Here is a 12,102-nt window from a genome sequence, read left to right as displayed (position 1 = left end):
CAGCCATGAACTGAGCTTTGAAAAGTACGTAGTTTCATCTTGCAGCAATGACAAACTGTGCCTTATTATAAACAGCAGCAGCAGACAGCTCATAATAAGTACTTATTCTTTTACCTTCAGTAAAAAAATACAATATCTGGAGGTCAAGTTGTGCTTTCATTTACAGTGATATAAATTTGGAGTTATGTGGTTGATTTGGGGATATTTATGGTTTCACACATTTTCATAATGCAAATGAGTAGAATTTGACTCTGAAAAATCTAACTATGTCTGGTATATTATTTCTGTTTTGACATTTGTTCTTCACAACTACGTCTGCTAGAGTTTTAGAAGCCTGTCCTTGTGTAATTTGCCTCCTGGGAATAGCAAACAAAATACTGTGACTGTATCATATTAATGTGCTTATGCAATGGCATATTTATAGCTAGACAACTCTTGTGATTTTTTTTTTCAATATCTGGAAGGAAAAAATAACCTGAAACACCCTGAGTTTTTGCATGTTCTTTTAAAATTCTAGCAAATGAAGGTTATTATTCTTTCTAGTGAATCTGAAAAATGACTTTGTGGGAATGTTTTTATGACACTCATGCAAAACCTGGAATATAACTGGCAAAGATAACTAAACTAAGCATTTTCAGGCTCATGTCTATCATTTTGGGTATTTATTCAGGCAGAAAATATACCACTATGGTTTTGGGTTTCAACAACCTAATGTAACAGATTGGGGTGATTTACTAGAGTAAGACTTCAAACAAACAAGCTCTCAGAAGGATTTAAGACTGAGTTTAACTGGGCGTCTCAGCATAGAACCACCACTTCATTGCAATTCCCACAAGCACCCAACTCTGTTCCTGTATGAGTCCTAGCGAAAAATCAGACTTCCTTAGAATTCAGTGCCAGCTAGACACTTTTTCCAGCTATAAACCATGGCTTTTTCACTCATATACTCAGGTCAGGTCCTGGACATTACCCAGGGAAGTTTATCTGAGAAGCTTTATTGAGAAAGAAATTTGACTTTCAGGAATTGTTTCAGTTTTTTCCCCTTTGTTTCTTTTTCTCAGCTTCCTTCCTCTTCCTAGCCTTTCTCTCCCTGCTTGCATAGCTACAATTACATGAGAATGAACATTTCAAAACATGCCTTATTCCTCCCATTTTACAGACCTCGGTTATCCTCAGGAGATTCACCACCACCTTGGCAGTCTGCTTTGCTTGTCCCCTCCTCACCCAACACCTACTTCCACATCATTCACCTAAATTACCACTGTAGCTGCATATTTTTGTAATAGCTGTAATGACTTCTGTTTACATTAACGTTTTAGGCATGAAATCTTAAAAGCCGAGAACCCGGGGACCAACTATTTCCATGGTATTTGGCGATGAGAGTGAATACCAGCACAGCACCACCAGCTAGCTCAGTAGCTAAATAAATGAATGGCCTTATTCAAAAGCGCTGTGCATCCAGCGCTCCACAAAGTCAAACAAAAGTATGCTAAACCAACTGCTTTTGTAGCAAGTGGAATAATTTACCCAGTGAGCAACAGGAAGAATTAATAGCCCCTTTGAATAGAAATGAGTACAAAATCTTGGCATTTGAGTGAGTTCATTTATCTGGTACACAATATATATTTTAAATTCCTCTGAAGGCAGTTGTGTGCTCACAGTATATGCCCTCTGCTGGGAAAGAAAAGCTCCAGAGAGAGGGAATTAGAGCAGATCAGCCCTTGCTCTGCTGAGCTAGTACATTCCACAAGGTCAGCAGCCAGCTGGCCAGGGGACAGCTTTGTTGGAGAGAAGCTGACACTTCTAGAGGTGTTCAAATAGGATTCCCTGCACTGGGCAAATGATGAACCCGTGTTACAAACACCACTGCTCCACTCACCTGAACGTTACTGATCAATTTCTCTGAATTTTTCGTTTCAAGTACTAGATTTCTAAAGCTCCTGTGAGCTTCATATTAATATCTATCATCTTTTTTATCCATGAAGGTAGGAATGACAGAAGCTCAGATCAAAAGGGTTTGTTTGAAGATAAGTGGGTCTCTCTATAAATATAGATTCTTTGAGCATGCAATGAGTTAATTGAAAAAAAGTAATAAAAAAATCAAGGGCCTCTTGTGAGGCCAGCTGATGTGTAAATTCTATCTACTTGAGAAAATCTATAATGACATTTGCCATTTTAATTGATTTAAGAGAAATGCAGCCTGCATTTTTATAATGAATGTTCCCAGACTTTCACTGGAAGTAGGCTTTAAAAGAGATGCAAATGACAACCTATTTAATGGCTGTGTGCAGAAACAGAAGCTGTCCTCTTTGCGCTGAAGATGTGTGAGAGTGTGAGATCTGCAGATCCAGAATAAGGCACTTGAAGTAACCCAAAATAATCAGTACAATCATGACCTGAGACAAGGATGAAATAGTAAATGAGAGGCAAATTTTGAGCACTGGTGAGCCCGTGAGAACATATCACAAATTACTAGTTAATGTAATGCTCATATATAATACTAATTAGCAATTGCTATTAGCTGTCCATATGTATACATTTTGCATTCTCATTACAGTGACTTCCATGTAAGGTTAACAATAATCAAATGTGGAATACAGGTAACAAGGGAGACCCCCTCATCTATGTCGCAGACATCTAGGAATGGATCTGAAGCTTTATCTCAAGATGAAGATTGAGACTCCATTCTTTAGGGAACAAAATTGTATGATGTTTCACTCTTATCTGCTGAGTACCTATTGGGAATGATCATGTGCTTGTAAAATCTAGAATCAATGTGTTGAACTGGGCTGTGTTTCTATTGCTCCGCAAGAGTAGTCTCCAAAACAACCATAAGTATGACTAGCTCTTACTCTTTTTTTAATCCAGAGTATGAGAAGCTAAACATTGGGAACTGTGCTAGAAAGATTGACCAGTCATGCCCATCACTTGAGATGCAAGAGAGGAGAGACCATGGTACTCTGCTACCAGTGTGCTTTGGCAGTGAGCGCAACACTTAACATGTCTCAGTGCTTTGTTGTCCTCACACTTCACAGGTTTCACAAAATACATATGAGGAGCCTGTGAATTGCTAATATGAGGCATTCCTGACAATGCTGAGACACATAAAATCTTGTATAAAAGCAGGTTGTTGTAGTTGCTGAAGGAATACACTTAGGGGATGTCTGGAGAAAAGACAGACAAGAGCGATCCTGAGTGTAACCTTGGGCCTATCCTTCACAGATGGATTAGGGATAGTTATTGAGTCCAGTGATGTTATGGCACAGGACAGTCTATCACAGTCTGATGTGTTGCCTTACAATCCTCATTTTGTGCTCCACTGCCCCTTCATGTTGTTCTCATTCGTCTCCCAGGTCTGCCTTAGTTTTCTTGTAGTTACATCCAGTGCCAAGCTACACACCAGTCCAGCTTGAAGAGCACCTTCATTTTACTTGAAAGGCAAAGGAGTCAGTTAAATTATGCAAGTGAAAAGCAGAAACTGGAACCAATTATGGCTATTGCTCCCTCAAGAGTCTGAATCATAGCAGTGTATTTTACAGAAATATTTTTAAATGGTTCTTAAGAAAGTAGACCACAGTCTCATATGCATTATGAACAAGTTCTGTAAGCTACTAGATCCAAGAGCATGTAATTTTAGCAAAGCTTAGTTTTTGAAATATGTAATCCAGTGAGGAGGGAGAATGAATTATTTAAAACTTAATAGTCATAATTATGAACTAAATTAGCATTACAATTTCTAAGTCAAATCTACATGCTGATGAAGAATGGAAAGCTGTTGTCAAAAAAGGGTAGAGCTTTTCATAAGGAGTAGTTTTCTACATTGTTTACAGTAGAAAGGCTAACATATCAAATGACATTTACTTACAGGATTTTTAAATGAAATCATGAAGGATATTTGTGTCAAAATCAACAGCTCTGGGGAAAGAGAACTGTTTGTCTACCATGAATATAGCAAAAGCAGCAGCTGAAGTTTGTCCACCTATGTAGGCCAATTTCTGTTCATTGGTAAAAGCCCTTTGGGCAAAGGACTAGTTTGACACAAACAAGAATGCTTTTGGGGATGGAAGGTTCCTTGTGAGGTTCAGATACACCCCTTAATAACTCAACTAGAAATACCGATTCATTTCACAGTTGGGGATTAAGTAATGGAATTATTCTGAACCATTATTAATGGCAGCTGCTTTGCCTAAGGATTAGCTCCATGTTGTCAAAGGCATTAAAGGTAATATACCCCATTTCAAATCTCTCTTCAGCTATTCAATTCAGGTATATCACGTCTTTCAGTAATCAATATTTTGAGCCGCGTTTTAGTTCTCCCCCCATGCTTCCCTCTTCTCACATATTTCAAAAAGAAGATACAGTAACAAAAGTATAAGCTTAGATCAGTTTCATAAAATGCTCTTTGAAGAACAAAATATGATCATGCTTCCAAAGGCATTTAGCAGCTCTTGACTTTGCATTGAACTATACGATACTTATGAAGTCAAAAACTTATACAGGTTTGTATCTTTGTAGGTCTAAAGTATAGTGCAGTGCCATATTGTGCCTTAAGCCCCTCTTTTTTTTCTCCAAGCTTACCATTCATTTCTTTTATGAAATTTTTAATAAAGTTCAGTTTTCCTTACTGCCTCAAGGTATTATTCTTGAAGAGCCAGCAGATAGTTGTGAGAGAATTGTTCAAGTTTTGCATAATCTAGAAAGAACGTTTAAAAAACACTGTTCCCCTACACAGCCATGAACTGAGCTTTGAAAAGTACGTAGTTTCATCTTGCAGCAATGACAAACTGTGCCTTATTATAAACAGCAGCAGCAGACAGCTCATAAGAAGTACTTATTCTTTTACCTTCAGTAAAAAAATACAATATCTGGAGGTCAAGTTGTGCTTTCATTTACAGTGATATAAATTTGGAGTTATGTGGTTGATTTGGGGATATTTATGGTTTCACACATTTTCATAATGCAAATGAGTAGAATTTGACTCTGAAAAATCTAACTATGTCTGGTATATTATTTCTGTTTTGACATTTGTTCTTCACAACTACGTCTGCTAGAGTTTTAGAAGCCTGTCCTTGTGTAATTTGCCTCCTGGGAATAGCAAACAAAATACTGTGACTGTATCATATTAATGTGCTTATGCAATGGCATATTTATAGCTAGACAACTCTTGTGATTTTTTTTTTCAATATCTGGAAGGAAAAAATAACCTGAAACACCCTGAGTTTTTGCATGTTCTTTTAAAATTCTAGCAAATGAAGGTTATTATTCTTTCTAGTGAATCTGAAAAATGACTTTGTGGGAATGTTTTTATGACACTCATGCAAAACCTGGAATATAACTGGCAAAGATAACTAAACTAAGCATTTTCAGGCTCATGTCTATCATTTTGGGTATTTATTCAGGCAGAAAATATACCACTATGGTTTTGGGTTTCAACAACCTAATGTAACAGATTGGGGTGATTTACTAGAGTAAGACTTCAAACAAACAAGCTCTCAGAAGGATTTAAGACTGAGTTTAACTGGGCGTCTCAGCATAGAACCACCACTTCATTGCAATTCCCACAAGCACCCAACTCTGTTCCTGTATGAGTCCTAGCGAAAAATCAGACTTCCTTAGAATTCAGTGCCAGCTAGACACTTTTTCCAGCTATAAACCATGGCTTTTTCACTCATATACTCAGGTCAGGTCCTGGACATTACCCAGGGAAGTTTATCTGAGAAGCTTTATTGAGAAAGAAATTTGACTTTCAGGAATTGTTTCAGTTTGTACTGTTAGATCATTTCTGCTCGACTGAAAGGAGTCATGTCTGCTTCAGAGTTTTGGGGTGATAAGGCCTGGCTGTTTCACTGAGGTGAGGGAGACAGGTGAACTACAGCAAGATACAGTATCTCAGGATCAGAATCTCCTGGGTTTTGCCATTTAAAAGAGAATTAATTCTTAGGCTAAAAATTCTTAATCAGAAAATTATTAGATGAATAAAAAGGATGGATGGAGACTTAGGAAATAAAATGTCTTAAGTGGTTTTTTCTTTCCCTTACACTAAAACGTTCTCGTTACTATAACATATGTTTAGCGCGAGAAGCTTAATATCAAAGTTTCTGTAAATGCAGGAAAAGTTAATGAGGAAAGACAGCCATCAGTTCTTGCTCCCAAAAAAGTAAAAAAAAAAAAAAAGAAAGAATAATCAAAGAACCTGCTGAATAGTTTTCTGAGTAAATTACTTATGGCTTCTAGAAAAACCCCAAGAAACAGAGACAATTGAGCTGTATGAAATTAAAATGATCACTGAATCCACGGAAGTCTCTGAATGCACCTAAACAGAGGTGTTGAAAGGTCAAGTCACTCTGCTACAGATAAAGATAGAAATGCAGCCCTAAACTAAGCGGGGAGCTGGACAGTCACGTCACTGTGACAACAGGTACATTGGAGTCTTTGTCACACCGCATAATCTAACAGAAGGCAGAGGATGGTTTCAGGAGGCATTATAATTCTTCAACCAAAGACGTACCCATTAAAGAGCCCTATTTCTTCAGTGTCACTTAGATCACTGAAACATCCTGAAATCAAATGTTAGTACTACAAATTTGCCCTACAAAAAAATACCAGAACAACAAAATATGCCCTGTTTCTTCTATTTATTTGCCTAGCTTTTACTATCAGTTTTTAATCTTTCTATAGCTTTTTTTGCTGTATTACAGAGCTCACTATTATCCTTCTGAAGTGTTCTCCAACAATTCTACAAATACTTGTAACTAGAAATCAAGCAACCCCTTGATTTCTTTTATTTAGAACCAAATTAACTGATGAGTTTGCTTCAGTGCTTTCTTTCTTTCTCTCATCTTTCTTGAATCATAGATACCACTGCTAGGTACAGTGCTGCACAAATACTTGTATTCATGTCAGAGGCAATAGAGGACTGAGGTGGGGTATTGCCTTTTCCAAACTCAATATTCTCATTTGTATGTCCAGAATTCATTGACCATTTTGGATGTAGAAGTGGATGAAGGCACAGGATCCTCATATCCTACCTGTAGCTGAGGGCCCATTTTATAATGCTTTTGTTTGGAGTGATGGAACGGTATTTGCTTGTATTCTGTTATGCTGGTTTTGCAACTAGTTTATCAGATTATTCTATCATGTCAGTCTGTTCTTTTAATTATTTGGCACTTTCCTATTCACTCTCTCTGAAAATGTTATGAGCAGTGATTTTACTGTTTTCTTGTAGGTTATTAAAAATAAATTAAACAACAAGGAGTCAAGGTCAGTACGCTCTTTATGACCACATTTGAAGCCTGTCAGACATTTTTTAATTTAATATGTACCATAATGATTTTCTATTACGATAACAATTTATTTTAAAATATTTTATTGTAGTTTCTCAATGAAAATTTTATGCAATCAGTTATTTTACAGAAGTATAAATACATTTCTACAACACAGTTACATTTCTCTATGAAACTTTCATTCTCACAGAAAAGGATACTGTTACCATGAATATATGTATACTTCTCCATACATTCCTATTGATTTGCACTAATTAAATTATCCTTCTTTAATTCTTTCTTAATAGAATCTCCTGTCAGTCATTCTGCTGTATACTTGGGATCAATATTAAGTTGATGGAACTACAATACCTATATACCTTTTTTCAATATTGGCACAACCTTTGCTTTCATTCAGTGCTCTGGAACTTTTCCAATGTTTGAAAAGTGACTGAGAATTAATATTAACAGCCCATAATGGTCTTTGCTGGTTCATTTAAAACTCTTGGATGTGATTAATCTGTACATGCTGATTTAAGAAGACCTAATTTTAGAACCTTCAGATAACTAGATCTCCCTTGATTTTTCTTTCAATGTAAATAAAAAATTGAGTTTTAAACACTGTGATTAAAGATATCTTTTTGTTGCTCTGTTCACTCTCCTGATATTTTACTGTTTCACTGTCTGTTGGAAATCCTGCCAGTGGAAGGGCCTCTGAATTTCTAAAGATTTTTTTTTTAAGAGGGAGCTATGCATTTCTTTGCAGATTATCTTTGACTTGTATGAACCCTTGGGATAAATGTCTGTCAGCTACCTTAGTAAATGATGCATTATAAGCAGCTCAATCCTGTTTCTAACCTTTGCAGGAGGGGCTTGTTCTTTTTTTACATAATAACTTTCGGTGTGCTTTCTCACTCTTCCGCATGGTAGTTCTAAAAAAAAAAAAAAAAAAAAAAAAATTTAAAAGTCTTAAAAACTAAATCTCTAAAGCTGTTGTCTATCCCAAAGTCTAAATTTCTATGTCATGATAAATGTACTGTGGACACTATTTACTAACTTCCCTTTTAAAAAAAATGTTTAAAATATTTAAATCTTTGCAGAAAGTACATGAACATATTCCTGTTTTATAATGGAGGAAACAATGCAACGACCAAATATATACAAATATATCTGTACATACATAGTATATAAAGTAGTGATGTTATATATGAAATTGATTAATACATTAAGAGCTGTTGGTAAAAGCAATATATTAGTTTTAAACAGGTCAAAGGAAGAGACTGGAGAGCCCATTCCTCCCTTGATTTGGAGAGTTGTGCTGTGGGTCATGTGGCAGTGGGGTGCTCTCCTGGCTGCACAAGCCTTCTGATCCCACTCTCACCACAGCTCCCCCTTTCTTCTGCATAAACAAACCCAAAAAGGGGTGGAGGAAGGGGCAGGGGAAAGAACCAGAGACATTCTAATACAGAGACTAAACCACTGTAACCACAGCCTAAATATGTGTCTTTTGAAGATAAAGTAGCAGTTGTGCTGACAAAGTCTGTGATTATGCACATGTTCAAGCTCAACACCCTGAGCATCCCACTAATTTTGCAATAGTAAAATTAAGTCCTGTGTAGGTTTACAGGGTGGACCCCTTGGCTGTCAGGAATTCTGGCCTTGTGGTTGTCTTCTGCCACCTGCCATGACCCTTATTTCTTGACTCAGATTTGCATTCACAGTAGGATATTTTTTAAACCATTGTGAAAGAGTTTCACGTTTGCTGGATACTGTCATCTGCATCACTAAAGCATCACTGTAGTATATACCATTAAAGAATCTCTGTGGCATAATTGGTATAGGGAATCAATGATAGCAGAATAAATATGCACAAAAATTATAAAACAACTACATTTTTTACCTCATATTGAAAATACAAAGTGGTCTTACATGTCTTGAAATAGGAAATTTGGGGGTACCAAGAAGGAGGATAAGTCCCCAAATCAATGGATCTAGATATTTTACATTATTGGAAAGAGGTATAGAAAAGGGGTTGGGAATGACTTGAGAAAACACATTTAAACCAGTTGTATTAAAAGTAAATGAAGGCTCATGCCCATCATAGAAAGCGGCTCTGTGGTGCCTACTCAGTCATTCCAAATGGACCATTTTTACTTCCTCTGGTCTGCATCTTCTCATGTGTCTCAAATTATGTGCTTCCTGGTGGGGCCCATCATATTCAGGGCAGTTTGTTAATGCAGTGAAGCTCTTTAAAATGCATACCATGTGTGCACAAAATGTCTTCATTTATCAGAGTAGCTCAGAGATCAGTCTCTATTCAAAAGAGCAGAATAGTGCTAGAACAAGGGTATCAACTCACCCTGTAGTGAAACTGAGTTCCTCCTTCAGTCAAAGGCTGGGAATTAAAACCAAAATAGACACAAATGACTAAAATTCAAGTTTTACCCCCTTTTAAGTGACAGAGATAAATTACATTTTAATAAAGTAAATTTTTAAACCTTTTTTCACAAACGTAGGCAACAGTCACACATTCCCTGCCAGCTCCTTCCAAGATGGCTGAAGAAGTGACCGTCTCCTGCACATCCACAGCTGCTGACTGCTGCACCTCTGATCTGCCTCTGGAACTGTTCTTGTAAGTTCTCCTCTACTTATTTCAACCAGAGAAAACCAGGTTTGGATAAACAGTTTAAAGGTACTGATGAAGGTCTTGCTACAGACTTGTCTTGGTGGGGCTGTGTGAGGTTGGCTGAGCCTTGCTACAAAACCATGCCAGCACAAGCCTCTTGCCTGGATGCAAGTGTTCTGGCAACCTCCATGGTTGTGGAACAGTTGGTATTGTCACTGGGATTAGTTACACCATCCAGTAGTGAAGAACCAGACTCCCACAGTTGAGCTAAAGCACTTCGGCAATACAGTAACAGGTATTTTGGTCCTGATGGAGCACGCTATTTGTTTTATTGGTGCTTTTGTATTTATGAGGTATACATGCTCATTCATTCACACCCACACAGAAGTCAGGTGTGTCCTAAACACCTGGATTAGGTAGGTAGATAGGATCACTTCTTTCATCCCACTGTGACAATTTCATTCATGTAATGTGGCCCTCCCTGAGTAATAGACATTGCAGTATGTTTTATAGTAAACAAATTTCTATCCTTTCTACAAGTATGATGTTAAGAAATGGTTGAGCAAAAGCAAATAACTTTAATTGGTAGAAGATGTACTGAATTATCCTAGATTAATTATTGAGTAATATAATCAAATATCAAAACAGATTTCTAAATGTCAGTAATAGTGAGAATGAAATACTATTCATATCAACCCTCCAGCTAGAATCAGTCTTATTTATTGCCTGAATTTAGCTTTCAGATTACTGATTTATATGAAAACAAACCCTCTTGTAACTAAATCTCTTCCTGCTAACAAACAGAGAAGGTTAAGAAATAAAAGTTGTATCAAATACAGTTTGCAGTTTTAGTCACTATCATGCAAAATAGCTGGTATATCACTTTAATAAATAAATACATGACAACTGAGGACAAAACACATTCTTTCATTATTTTGAAGTTTTCCCGCACAAATTCAGAAGACAAATGATATAGGAGATCTGCTTTTTGGCAGGGGAGGACAGAGCAAACTCACAAAACCAGCCTTTTATTGTGAGATTTCTGACATACATTAAGGCATGAATCTGAAATTGTTTTGGTATTACCCTGCATAGGAGAACCCTTATTTCATTGTGAATAAGCCTTTTTGCTTATTTTATCTTTTGTTGCTTGTGAACTACTTTGAGACAAAATACTTCCTTTTATTTGAGTAAAAACTTTCACACAAAAATGGTTATGCATCGAACAGCATAATTTATACAACCTATTTTTGGAATAAGCCTAGCAATGGATTAAACATGAATTGTTAGATTGTTGCTGTGACCCTTATTCCTGGGAACTTACAAATAAATATATTCCCCTGTGGCTTCACTAAACCTTTGAAAAGTACATTTGTATGCAAATCTGTGAAAAGTCACATGGCAATGTCACCCTTAGCATTGCACATGTTGTGCAGTACCATAGCAGGCTGTGGAACAGTCTGACAGCTGACGTATTGAAGCTCTAGGCCGTTTTCAGCAGGGACATTTAAAATTAGAGAGCATAAAAAGCTGGACTATGAAGTGCAGAGAACATATTCAAGAGACAGACTAGATGAGCTGCTAGGCCTTCCTATTAAAATCTTCTACTGTTATACACAGTATTCGCACAGTCATTTCTTTCCTAACTCTTACCGATATTGCTTAAGAGGTAAGATAAGTGTGTGTTCCAGAAAATGCAGGTGTCTGCCATGTGCCACAGGAATGGTTAGTAGCTACCAGCTTAATACTAGTGTGTGTGATGGCCAGTGGTGGCCACGCTGGGCAGCAGTGGGGTTGTGACTGACTCAGGGTTACTTTAACCAACACTGCCTGGCTTTCGGCTGAACTGCAGCAACAGAATAAACTTATGTTATAGACTTATGTTATAGATTGGTGCAGTTTATATCCATCACAGAAACGTAATGGAAAATCATTTTACAGCAATTTTATTGTTCTAATAGTCTATTATAGCATGAGGCTATTGTAAATAACACTTAAAGAAGTAACCAAAGTGAGTTCTTTTCAGTTATGAAGACATCATAATCTTTCAATGAGGTACCATATGTCAGATTTGCTGCTCTTTTCCTAATGCAGAACAAGAAAGCATTTGAACACTGAATTCTTTTATCTGAAATAAGGAACCTTTCAGGCCACAAAATAAAAATAATTTAAAATAATGTATATTAGCCATTTGAGCAAAGATATTCAGCCCAT

General features: G+C 36.8%; 1 long non-coding RNA gene across 1 annotated transcript in view; it reads left to right on the top strand.

Moving 5' to 3' along the window:
* Nucleotides 1-11,360, top strand: part of LOC113476627 — a 12,591-nt gene extending 1,231 nt beyond the window's left edge. The window contains exons 2-3 of the long non-coding RNA XR_003397752.1: nt 5,818-5,824; nt 11,333-11,360. This is a non-coding gene — a long non-coding RNA (uncharacterized LOC113476627). The remainder of the gene's footprint in view (nt 1-5,817; nt 5,825-11,332) is intronic.
* The last annotated feature ends 742 nt before the right edge of the window (nt 11,361-12,102 follow it).

This window comes from Athene cunicularia (assembly GCF_003259725.1).
Source record: "Athene cunicularia isolate RWA chromosome 2 unlocalized genomic scaffold, athCun1 chr2_part1, whole genome shotgun sequence".
Lineage (NCBI taxonomy): Eukaryota > Metazoa > Chordata > Aves > Strigiformes > Strigidae > Athene > Athene cunicularia.
The sequence above is the reverse complement of the archived record's forward strand: the minus strand, read 5'-3'. Positions and strand labels throughout refer to the sequence as shown.